Below are 12,100 nucleotides of genomic sequence, written 5' to 3'. Positions count from 1 at the left end.
AGAAAAATATATTAATTTGAGGCTTAACTAAAGGGAAAATAACTTTAAAGAAAGGAGATGGCAAATATTCAAAAATACAGTTTCAAAGTTTGGCTTTCCTATATTTTACATGTGATCTTGGACAAATCATTTAACCTTTGTTAGCCTTTTCTATAAACGCATTGACACACACGCACACACACATGCACACTTCTGTATTTCCAGCCTCATAGGACTGTTGTGAGAGTTAGTGTATAGAGAAGTACTTTTAGTAGCTAAAGGAAGTAGTATTAATAATAATGATAAATATGTTCACATGAAGCAAAATAATCTTATATCAATATTCACATCACATTCACCAAGACTTTTTTCTGAGATTTCCAAAAGAACACTCAGGAAAGCAACAAGCAGGCAAGAAATGCTTTTTTTTTTTTTTTTTTTTATCATTCCTGGAAGCCCTACCCACAATTTTTCATTCTGCCTGGGTACTTCCTCTCTACACACATACATATACACACACGTCATCATTTGTCCTGCCAAAAATATGAAGAAATATTGTTTCTCATATTTTTGTTTATATATGAACTACAGTTGTGATAAAGGTAAATTTAAGACTCAGGATATGTGGAAAAAGAAATAACTGCCCATGAAATTTACTTATTTGTTTATTGTCTCTTCGATGCATTTTGGTGCCAGATAAAGACACAGTGTCTTAAAAGTTTGATTCTGATCCAAATAACAAGTCAACACCAGTGGAGAAGAGGCGTTATACTCCATGAAAGTCACAAGAACGTGATACACATACCAAGGGGATACGGTGTTTTTGGTGATGTTGGCTTTAAGAAGGTAGGGAAATTAGAAAGAACGAAGGGGCGATTGGGGTAGATCTGGTAATACAGTTTCTAGAACTGAAAACATCCAAGTAAAACGATATGTATTTAATTTTAGGAAGGAGATTGATTAATTCAACAATTTTTTTAAATCGATTAATTTGACAATACATTTTATTTATTTAATTTCCACTACTCTCCTCCTAAGACCTAAAATATGAAGAAGAAAGAACTTTGAGTTCTCAGAATCTAGTAAATGACAATAATATTGTGTGCTAAGTATTAAGATAGATTAATTCCCTGCCTGCACAGGAGTGTAGAGAAGAGGCATCTAATCTCAAGTGACAGGTCAAGAGAGGTTTGCTCAAAGAAGTGACATTTGAGCTGATTCTGAAAGTGTAAGGAGGAGTAGGAATGAACCAAGATGGGAGGCTTCCAGACAGAAAAGAGTCTATACAAAGATTCACAGGGTTGTAGAATGTTGCATGTTGGGGAACTGCAAATAAAGTAAGTCTGGAATGTAATGCATAAGTACAGGTCTGGCAAAATGAAGCTAGATTAGAACTATATACTAGATTTTCAAGGATCTTGTTTGAAAAATTAAGAACAATCATTTAAAGAATTTAAGAAAGGAAATGATATTTACATTTCAGAGAGATCACTCTTGACAGCAGTGTGGAAAATAGTTTGTGGGAGGCTGAAAGTAGAGTCAAAGAGAACATTTAAGGTCCTATTGAAGTAATCAAAATGAGAAGAAATGACAGGATCTGAGCTATGGCGGTAGCAGGGCGATTAGTGGTAAAATGAATTTAAGTGATGTTAAAGATTTTATTTCTTTAATTTTATTTTATTTGATTGGATGTAGGGGGAGAAGAAATTTAAACGAACCCTCATATTTCTTCACTGATTGATATAGTTGATGACTCTGTTTAACAGGATTGGTATTTCTTTAATTTCACAAATATTTATTGAGGGCAGACAATGTGCTAGATCATTTTGAGCACTGATAAGATAGCAGTAAAAAAAAAACAGACAAAGTTTAGGGGGATAGATACTGTAAACAAATTAGATAATGTCATGCAATGATGAGTTCTATGGTGAAAAATAGGTTAAGGTATAGAGTAAAAGTATAGTAAGAGTATAGAGTCATGAATATTACTATTTTATAGAGGTTAGTTGGAAAAGCCTCCTTGAGGAAATAATTATAGTACATTGAAGGAATGAGACATGTGGATGTTAGAGTAAAAGGTATCCCAGGAAAAAAGAACTAAATGATAAAATATGTGGAGTAGGGTGTACATGGCGTGTTTTAGAGGCAGCAAGGCCAGTAGCGATAGAGTGGACAAGGCAAGGGAAAAGTGGTATGAGGTGAGTTCAGAGAGGTGTCTGGGGATAGGTCATATAAATACAGAACAATGAGCAGATTGGAAAGATTGAGTGAGATGAAAGGTTCTATTTTCAATATTCTGAATTATCCAGATAGAAATGCATTCTAGATGTCGGACATGTAGTTCAAAAGTTGGAAGAGGCGTCTGAGTTAGAAATGCAGATTTAGGTATCATTATCAATAGGTGATAATGAGTTTGCACAGAAATAAAAGGAGTGAGAAGAGGGTAGGGAGCAGAAGCTTTGGAAACTCGAACATTTAAAGGGTGGAGTGATAGAGCAATGGGAATACATTATGGAGACTGAGAAGGAGAGGTGGTGATAAACCTTGCTGGTAGAATTTATTGAAAAGTTGGTAAAGGGACCAACTGACTGATCCACATCAGTTCATCTCTGGAGATTCAATCATAAAATATATATTGAGTATCTACCATAAGCATTCCACCGTAAACATGAATGCAACAGGATTCGGAAGATTAGGATGGTAGAGCTCTTAGAAATCATCTATCTAAACCTACTGGTTTGTGTTTGAGGAAACTATGACCAAAAAGGGCAAGGTGATACACTCTAGTTCACATGGTTTAATAGCGACAGTGTAGGACTGCAGCCCAAGTCTTTGGAGCTTTCTCTTTCTGCTCTGTTCTAGTCCATTTGGGCTGCTGTAACAAAAAATACCATAGACTGGAGGACTTACACAACAAAGATTTATTTCTCCCAGCTCTGGATATTGGGAAGTCCCTGATCAAGGCACCAGCTGACTCAGTGTCTGGTGAGGCCTGATTTCCTGGTTCATAGATGACTGTCTTCTTACTGTGTCCTCGCATCTCAGAGGGGACAGGGAGCTCTCTGGTATGCCTTTTATAAGAGCATAAATTTCATACATGAGAGCACCACTCTCATGAGCTAACTACCCCTAAAGGCCCATCTCCAAATACTATCACCTTAGACATTAGGATTTAACACAGGACAAAACATTCAGTCTATGGCATGCTCTAATACACTTGAATTTAGAGAAGCAAATAACATATTAGATTGGAGGAATTATAAAGAACTTTCTGAAACTTTGGATATTTATGGAGAAGGGTAGGATGATATGAAAGCGAATATTAAAGCAAAGAAGTGAGAATGAGCTTGGTGTATATAGCATCTATGTTCCATAGTGGAGGGGTTTTTATTAGGAAATAGGAGACATAAATTTGGAATTTTGGTCAGAATAAGGGCTGTGTACTTGATAGAATAGAAACGCAATAGGGAATTATTACAAAACTAGTTCATCTTTAATAAAAGCATGCTGTGGAAGAGGAAGATAGATATACTAGACTGACACTAAGTATATATTAACATAATAGCTAATGTTTATTAAATGATGACTATGCATTAGGCACCATAGTAAATGTCTTATGTGTATTACATTACTTAATTAATGCAATAATTCCCTATTTGCCATTGACAAAATGGTAGTTTCAGAGAGGTCAAGCAATTTACTCAAGGTATAAGGGTCCAGGCCAGTATTCTAACCTAATTAACAACAGAAGCAAACACTTATATAATGTTTACTATATGTCGAATGCTGTTCTAAGGCTCTTGATACATTAACTCGTTGGACCCTATGTGGTAGGTAATATTATTCCCACTTATAAATGATAAAAGGGAAGCACAGAGAGGTTAAGTAATTTTCCCAAGGTGTCATACATTTAGTAGGAGCTGGGCTTGAAACTTAGTCTGGCTCTAAAATCTGTGGTCTTAACTACTGCACTCTACTGTCTCTATGTGAATCTAGAGTCTTTGCTCCTGGCTACTACGTTATTTACATCTCTCTGAGTAGAATTTTTGGTTGAGAGACCTGTAGACTCATTTGTCAAATTGAGAATTGGTCATAGAAACAGATTTGCCTAGGAAATAATTTCAAAGGAAAAAATGAGATTTCTTTCTGACAGTCTGACTCATACTCCACAATTGAGCAAAGAGGGTAATTCAAGGACCACCTACAGAAAAGAAGGAGCAATAGTCTCAAAATAGGAAATTTACCAGGTTTACAACTTGTAAATGAGGAATGCATGAGTAAGAACTAAAATATGTGCAGCCCAAACTGCCCTACTACAAATATTTGAACACTCCCTGAAAGACTGGTTGCCCTGGAAATGCCTGATTACAAACTCAAGGTGCAGATTTATCAAGGTAGGTAGGTGCCTTGCAGGCTAGTCTGTGGCTCTTTGTACAATTATACATGGGGAGACGAAGACAAATTTTTGATGTTTATATCACTAGAATTCTTTTGTCTTTATATAAATCTACTTTGCATATTTTTCATGGGCAAATATTAAGTGGCTTTAAAAAGTCAATTACACTATGGTTAAGTAATTCAGAGTGAGGTGATTAGAAGAGGTCTGATTAAAGGACAAAGAGGAGTCACTTAAAAGGCAAAATGAGGACACCAGAGAGAAGCATCAATAGTTCATTTTTGTAGGTTTCATACACTTTAAAGTGAGACTCTCTAGGAAAGTAAAAAAGGTGCTGCACAGGGATATGTAGCATAAAGAGGAGATTACACAAAATATTGGAGAGGTTTTTGTAATTTATAGCAGCATTTTAATTGGTGGAGAGGAGGAATGTTCTTATTCTATTGGGATGATTGTTAGCAAATGCTCCCTCCTTTTATTTTCCCATTTATACTGTTCAGTTGTGCTTCTTATTTTAATTTTGTTCATGTATTTGTAAACTCCAGTTAGCATCCCGATTAAAGCATAGTTCTTTGATGATATTAAGATAAGACATGTAATGTATGTTCATTGTTGGTCTCAGGCTGTCTTTGCTATGAATTATATTTGTCCAACATCAAAATATGAAAAATAGGTTACAAAGTTTTTGGTAATATTCAGCCACTATAATGAAGATAGGAATGTGATCTGAGCCAAGAGGAATAAATTGCAACCTTGCTTTACTTTGCTATTCCCTTTTATTTTCGGGTATCATTACCCAAGCTATGGGTACACTATGATACCTTGTTATCAGAAAAGTAGAATTTAGAGAAGGATTCTTGGTTTAGGATTAATTAGTGAGGTTGTGTGGCACTCTGCAGAGAAAAGAAGTTGAACTATGTTTCACTTTAGGATTTTGCATTTTGGCTTTTAAAAATATTTAGGTTTTCCTCAGCATCTTGTCAGCAAGTGTGCAAGCCAGGAAACTTATTTACATCTCATTAACACTGTCTGAGTTTTGGGCCACATATCTGCCAACTAGCCTCCTCAGTTCTGTGAGCATTTGAGCAGAAGTAGCAACTAGAAGATTGAAGCATGTTTTGGATGGAGGACTAGAGATCTATGGTGATTGCTGTTGATTGTACTCTCTGACACACAACGGGGTTTGTAGAGTTCTGATGGGCCCAGTGGGTTACACACTCAGGTATGTTCAGTTGCTCATACTATGTTTAGTGTGGGGTGGGATGGGTTCTAATTCTGTATTTGGGGGGGGGGGTGTGACTGGATAAGATATTTTATTTGTCTAACTGGTCTTATCAGAAGTAATTGACCTTTTTGTTATAGGGTTAAAGAAAACTTATTCTTTATTTCCTTGTATGATACTTTGTAGGGTCATACATTGCCAAACAAAAATGTGCACCTTGAGTTTGTAATCAGGCATTTCCAGGGCAACCAGTCTTTCAGGGAGTGTTCACAAAATCTTTCCCTTACTTGAGGCATGATTTTCTTTTCCTTAAAAAGGTAACTAATATAACAACCCTGATAGATTTGTTTCAGGGTGCTTGTGTGTGTGTGCATTCCTGTCTAGATTAAAACATGAAGCTAGGAAGTAGAGGGAAATGTAATACTGTTATTCAGTCACTGTGTATTACATAACAAAATCAAGTGTCAGGAACATCTTAGTATGTCCATTTACGTTAGTAGTCTGTTTTAATGAGGAAGGATATTCTTTAAATTGAAATACATGTACATTCCAAAGAAAATAGTAATTAGTCTTTTTTGTTTGTTTGTTTTATTTCTCTAACTTTTTGAAGGTCCAGCGTCAAATTCCATTGGTCTGTGTTGAGATACCTTTTTATTTGTTTGTGAAGTAAGCATCTGTATTTCAGTGATCTCTAGCCAGCCTTGGGTTCTCTAGCTACTGAACAGGGCTTTCTGTGGGTGGAGTCAAACACGCCTGTGACTTTTGACCATTGAAAATGAAGGAAAACATTTGTGGTAAGAAACAACAGTACATGCTTGACCTCCAAAGCACACACATCTATAAATGGATAAAAGTGCCTATTTAAGGTTGCTTCGAAAAAGAACCACTGTGTCTACAAAGAAAGAACCCCTAATTCAATGTTTGAAAAAGCAAACTATGTGTGGGTGAAAGAACATGTTTTTGTCGAAAACATCTGTGGTGTTCCCTATGATGTATTTGATCCTGGTGGTAAATCAACAAAGTTAAGTATTAAAGACAAAATTGACTTTTGACAACTTATTATGTGATAAATAAGGTTAATTCAATCCAAAAGATCTCAGGGCTGACTTTAAACTGCTGTTATTTTGGCTAATTGCCGGGTATGCAAAACGAAGTCCTCACCCTCAAATTAAAGACATTGCCTGAATTTATTATCCAGTAGATGCAGTTGGTTATGTATATGTTCTTTGTACCCTCATTTTTATTTCTACCATACTACCGTGTTTCCTAGAGGTAGTCACCTCACTGTCATAAGATAATTGCCACCAGGCCTAATTTTATAGGATTAAATTTTTCAACTTGTCAGACTTTTACATAATTGTACTATAGGCATGATTTATAGACTGTATTGCTTATATTTTTGAAGATCTAAGAGATTCCATACCCAATTTTATGAATTTATTTTCTTCCCCAAATTCCGAAATGATAAATTACAGGCTAAAGTCCCTCTGATAAAATGTAAAGTTCACACATACAAATAATTAGACATAAATTTTTAACTCAGTAAATTGGGTTGATGAAATTAACTGAAGGCAACAGTAAAACAGGGTGCTTTCCATTGTTTGTAGGGATTTTGTCAAAAGAAGCTAAGTTACGTTGAAAACAGTGAGTGGTATGAATTATTAAGTGATGGATTTTAAAAGTAGTGTCCAAATGTAAATAGTGAAATCATTCAAAGTATTACTCAGCAGCTGCAAGAGAGAGAGGAAAGGCTGACACGACAAATTTAGTCATTTCTTAATCACTTTCGTTAGGCACTATTGTCAGCTCCAAGATGCAAAATTTCATCTTGATTTAAACCCATGATGCTAATAGTTGAAACCTAGAAATACTCAAAATCATTCGCTTGCAAAACACCTTTTAGATCATCTTAGATGTTTCTGTGACCCAATGTCGTAAGAAGATGCAAAAAGTATATTGCAGATGTCATCAAAGGAAATTTTCCATTCCCCACTTATGTGTTATAAAGGAGGTATTATTTACTGTAAGATCCAGAAGTATTAATTAGCTGCCTTTGGTTTAAATAAAATTGATTGTTAAGGCAGAAAATAGAGGATAATACGAGTCCTATTCTGCTGTAGCCTCCCAATAAAAGAAGCAGTGACCCAACTCATTAGCCCTTTGATTTAATATATTGACACTTGGGTGGGAATAATTCCGTTTAGTGGCTTTTGCTTCCCAGGGATCAATTTAATTAGTTATAAAATGTGACTTCTTGTCAGGAGCTAGAAGAAATGCTGACGTTAAATAAAGTCATACGCAATTTAAACAATAAAGCTATCGATGCCTGGTTAAAAGTTAATGATGCAAAAAAAATGGCTTAATAGAGACAACCTCAGCAGTGAAAGTGATGCTAGGAAAATTAAGCTAAGTGGGTGAATGAGGAATAGTGATGTTGTTGAATTGTTAAAACAAATTCATGGCTGGTCTGATAGCTGGCTAGGTTGTAAGCCCATTATCTTTTATTCTGGGAGACAGAACTAGTTTTGGACTCATTGGTTAGTACTTCCTCAGTGTGAGTTTCATGTGTTCACAGGTTTCAGGGTCCAGGGGAGAGAGGAAATCTTGTTTATTAGGGTTTTTGGACTAGAAAACTTCCTGAAATCAACTTCACATTTGAGAGGATGAAGTGTTACTCAAGACCATCCTGTAGTGGCTTACGTGCAGTGGTCTCACATGAGTTCTGCTGACTGGCTCCGAGCATCACTGAAAAAATGCTACTTTAGGAGCATTGCTGGTATAGGGCCATTCCAAATGTGCAAACATTTGAGATGAACTCTAGGTCTGCACTTTGGCTTGGCAACTTTCAGATTTCCCTCTTTCTAGATAGTGGTTACTGTAAAAGTAGTTCATCCCAAATTAGAGCAATGCATCCTTCTTCACCTATGTAATTATTGCTAATTCTTTTAAGTCATTCCTGTAATAATTAGTGTTATTTTATACCTCTGACTATATCTACACAATGGCTTCACCATGAATTTGAGTTATCTTTGTCGGTTTCACTAACCTCAGTATGCTTACAGTAGAATTTAGTAACTAGATGACCTCCGAAAGGCTTTCTAACTCCCAAACTCAATTACAGATTCAAAATCAACTGGTTACGTCAGTCAAATAATTTGCTTTGAGAATGGCATAGTCAAAATAGACTAAATATCCCGTGGTTTCTGCTGATATGTATACACGTACCAGGTTTGCCTCTCTTTTGGCATTGGCTGCTGCTACTGGGTCATTAACACCAGTTAGCTAAATAAAAGATAACCGCATTTTATTGTTAGACAAAATTTATATATCACTTCTCCAGCTGTTGCCTTTCTAAGTCATTTGCTCATTAGCTAAAGATGAGGCACATGTTTAAACTTGATGAGTTTTAAAATACTTTTTTCTAGTCAAAGGAATTGACGTAAGTATTCTATAGCTAAATTTTGTAAAACAACCAAAAAAAGTGATTTTCGCTTTTCCAGTTTTGCCCCTAGTTTATCATCAGGCTCTGAAGCCAGTGGTTTGCTAGGCAGGAAATGCAAGAGCAATGAGCTGGGCTGTGGAAAGGAAGATGAAATGGGAATTTATGGTCTTTACCACTGTATCAGCCTCCTATTTTCCACTGTGTAGGGAAGCACATATTCTCCCAGCCTCTTCTTTATGGAACATATTGAAAAGTTTTAAGATTGAAAATCCAGGGTAAATCCTTGCTATTTTGGAAATCCATTTATTGGATATTTCTTTCTGCCATTTCAGCTGCCAAGGAAATTACTGTAGAGTCTACAGTAGACCATCAAAGTGGAATGTATCTATCTAGGAAAATCAGTGAATAACTCATCTTGTCAGTTAACAAAATAACTGTGGTTGAAATTACAATAAAACATAAAAACCTTGAACTTCCAGTGAAATATGTATATTAAAATGTGTTAAAGCTGAAACAATTTGGAGTTTCATTTGTCATTTCATTTGTTTAGTAGACATGACACACTGACAGGAAGGACACACAGTACTTAACTTTGAGAAGGGGAGTTTTTGAGGAAAAGCTGACAAACTTTATCCAACAAAATGGCTTTCCGAAGTCTCCTGGGGGAAAAAAAACAATTTGGAGGCAAATGAGCATGCTTACATCGTATTTGGTAAAAACATTAACGGTAGCAAACACATAAGAGAACAGAAGAGAACAGAAGAAAATATTGCTGAGAATAAAATCTGTGCCAGAGACGTTTTGCATTGGAGTAAAGGTTATCTTTTTTTCTTTCTTACTGTTGGGGGAAGGGCAATTAACCGAGGACAAGAGGGAAACTGTGGGGGACTCATGTTAGATAAACTATTTTGTCTTTGTGTTGACATTATATTGACTACAGCCTACACAGAAGGGATGCCTGGAGAAAAGTGAGGAGAGAGAGGCATTAATATTTTTTGGTGTGCGTGGGTGTGCCAGCACTAGAGGGGCCCGTGTTTTCTTAGGGCTCAGATGGCAACGCTAAGCATTCAGCCTACGGCAGGAAAAAAGTGCCTTTTTTGTTTTCTGACTGCAGAGTCCAGGCATTCCCAGGGGAACACAATGAATGGCCCATTTTGTCCAACACGGTTTCATAGACATAGATTTCTTGTTTTTTCATAATTATTCTTGCCCATCATTGGGTGTGCACATGACATTTGAGCGTGTTTTAAAGTCTTAACACACTCATGTGCCTGCAATAAAGTTACTCATAACAATCCCGGCTTTCTCCAGACAACAGAGCAGGGTCTGTTGTTTTCACAAGTCACAGCAGCTGGGAGGCAATTGTGAAGACAACAGCTTAATCTAGCTGGAAAATACAGGAAGAAGAGAGTATACACTAAATTTCCTCCCATATTATTCAAACAATGAAGAGTTTTTTAAAAATGGCCATGGGTGGTCTTATTCAATAACTGATTGGCAGAATCTACTTTAAACTTCTTTAGTAGGCTGTCTTTAAATATTAAGGGTCTACAAGGTTACATTCATCATATTTTTTAATCAGCTTAAAAGCGGGCTCACGCAGTGGTACACAGCCACCTTTCCATAGCTGAGGGAAGTACTATAGATCATTTGTTTTTCATACTTTGTTACGTCACAGTTGTTTGTTGAAAGGATCCTATAACCAAGTAGTTATGAAGCAGTAGTTAATCTCTGAAAGATGTGTGAAAGAGTAAGATGTTCATGGTAATTCGCATCTTCATGCCAGTCTGAATTCCTGGTTTGCAGTCATTAGCAAGTTTTAAATATCACACTGAATAACAGAATTTAGGGAAGAAGAGAGTAACTTTGAAAGATTTAAATCCAACCTGGAATATCACCATGGTTAACTGCCTATGCTCTTCAGGGTGCTGTAGTGAACCAAGTTATTTTTATATTTTTCTTTTGTGGAGGGCAGGAGATAAGATATGTGAGAAGTACAAAAAAAAAAAAAAAGAAGAAGAAGAAGAAGCAGCAGCAGCAGCAAACTTTTACATGTTCACCTAAGCTTTCTTTTAGTAGTGTGTGTGTATGTGTGTTGGGGGCGTGGGGGTGGGCGGGGGGGGGGGTGGAGTACGGACAAGGATTAAACAGGATATGGGGAAGGAAGTGGCTTAAAAAGCAAGATTGGCCGTGCTATGCTTAACTATTTCAAACTTCATCACCCCTTTCCCTTTAAGGAAACATTTTGTGAAAGAACTTCTTACGGACTCTTAAAAGATATCTAGGTGACATGAAAGTGTTTGGTCTCTAAGACATAATGGTTTTATTCATATTTTATTAGGAAAGATGAAGCTATTAGGGCTGGCAGCCTTACTAAGTGATTCATCTCAACACCTTTTTAGGTATTCACAACACCTGAATAAATATAATGTCATTTCACTCCTGTTCTTGGTGTGGAAAAACTATCTTCTCACGAAAGTGTTTTTAAATGGAGATCTACTTGAGAACTCCAAATGCCTGCTTGGGACCATAGGATGATCTTCACTGTCCTCTCTCTCATATTTTGAGCATGAAGAGGCTTTTTTTTTTTCCCTCGTTATTTTCTAAGCACCTATTTTGATTTTTCTTAAATTATTTTTTAAAAACATTTTTTGTTGTATTATTTCCTAGTTACTTTACACATCTCTCCCTTATTCTTGGCAGAACATAGCACTGAAGGCCCAAATAGTCTGGTTCTTGGGTATCAAGATCTAGTGCTGAATTTAATTCTTTGGTTGTCTTTGCTGGTATTTACCCTGCTAGCCCTAACACCAAAGCATAATTAACTATGTACATACCTTTATTTTAGTGCTTACCATCTAAGCTTAAAATTGAAAATTTTAATAGTTCTGATTTATGGTCGTATCTACCAGGCACTGAATCAGTTTCTTTATGTGTATTTTCATTAACCTTCATACCTATGCAATAATATAGATTTTATCATGGCCATTTGACAGATGAGGAAACTAAGGTTATAAATTGTTAGAGCTAGGTATTAAATTTAGGTCTCGTATCTTTAAAA

General features: G+C 36.2%; 1 protein-coding gene across 24 annotated transcripts in view; it reads left to right on the top strand.

Moving 5' to 3' along the window:
- SOX6 (SRY-box transcription factor 6) overlaps positions 1-12,100 on the top strand; it is a 552,718-nt gene that overhangs the window by 390,806 nt on the left and 149,812 nt on the right. The gene's annotated exons all lie outside the window — the stretch shown is intronic.

Source organism: Rousettus aegyptiacus, unplaced genomic scaffold, assembly GCF_014176215.1.
Source record: "Rousettus aegyptiacus isolate mRouAeg1 unplaced genomic scaffold, mRouAeg1.p scaffold_m13_p_5, whole genome shotgun sequence".
Taxonomy (NCBI): Eukaryota; Metazoa; Chordata; class Mammalia; order Chiroptera; family Pteropodidae; genus Rousettus; species Rousettus aegyptiacus.
The sequence above is the reverse complement of the archived record's forward strand: the minus strand, read 5'-3'. Positions and strand labels throughout refer to the sequence as shown.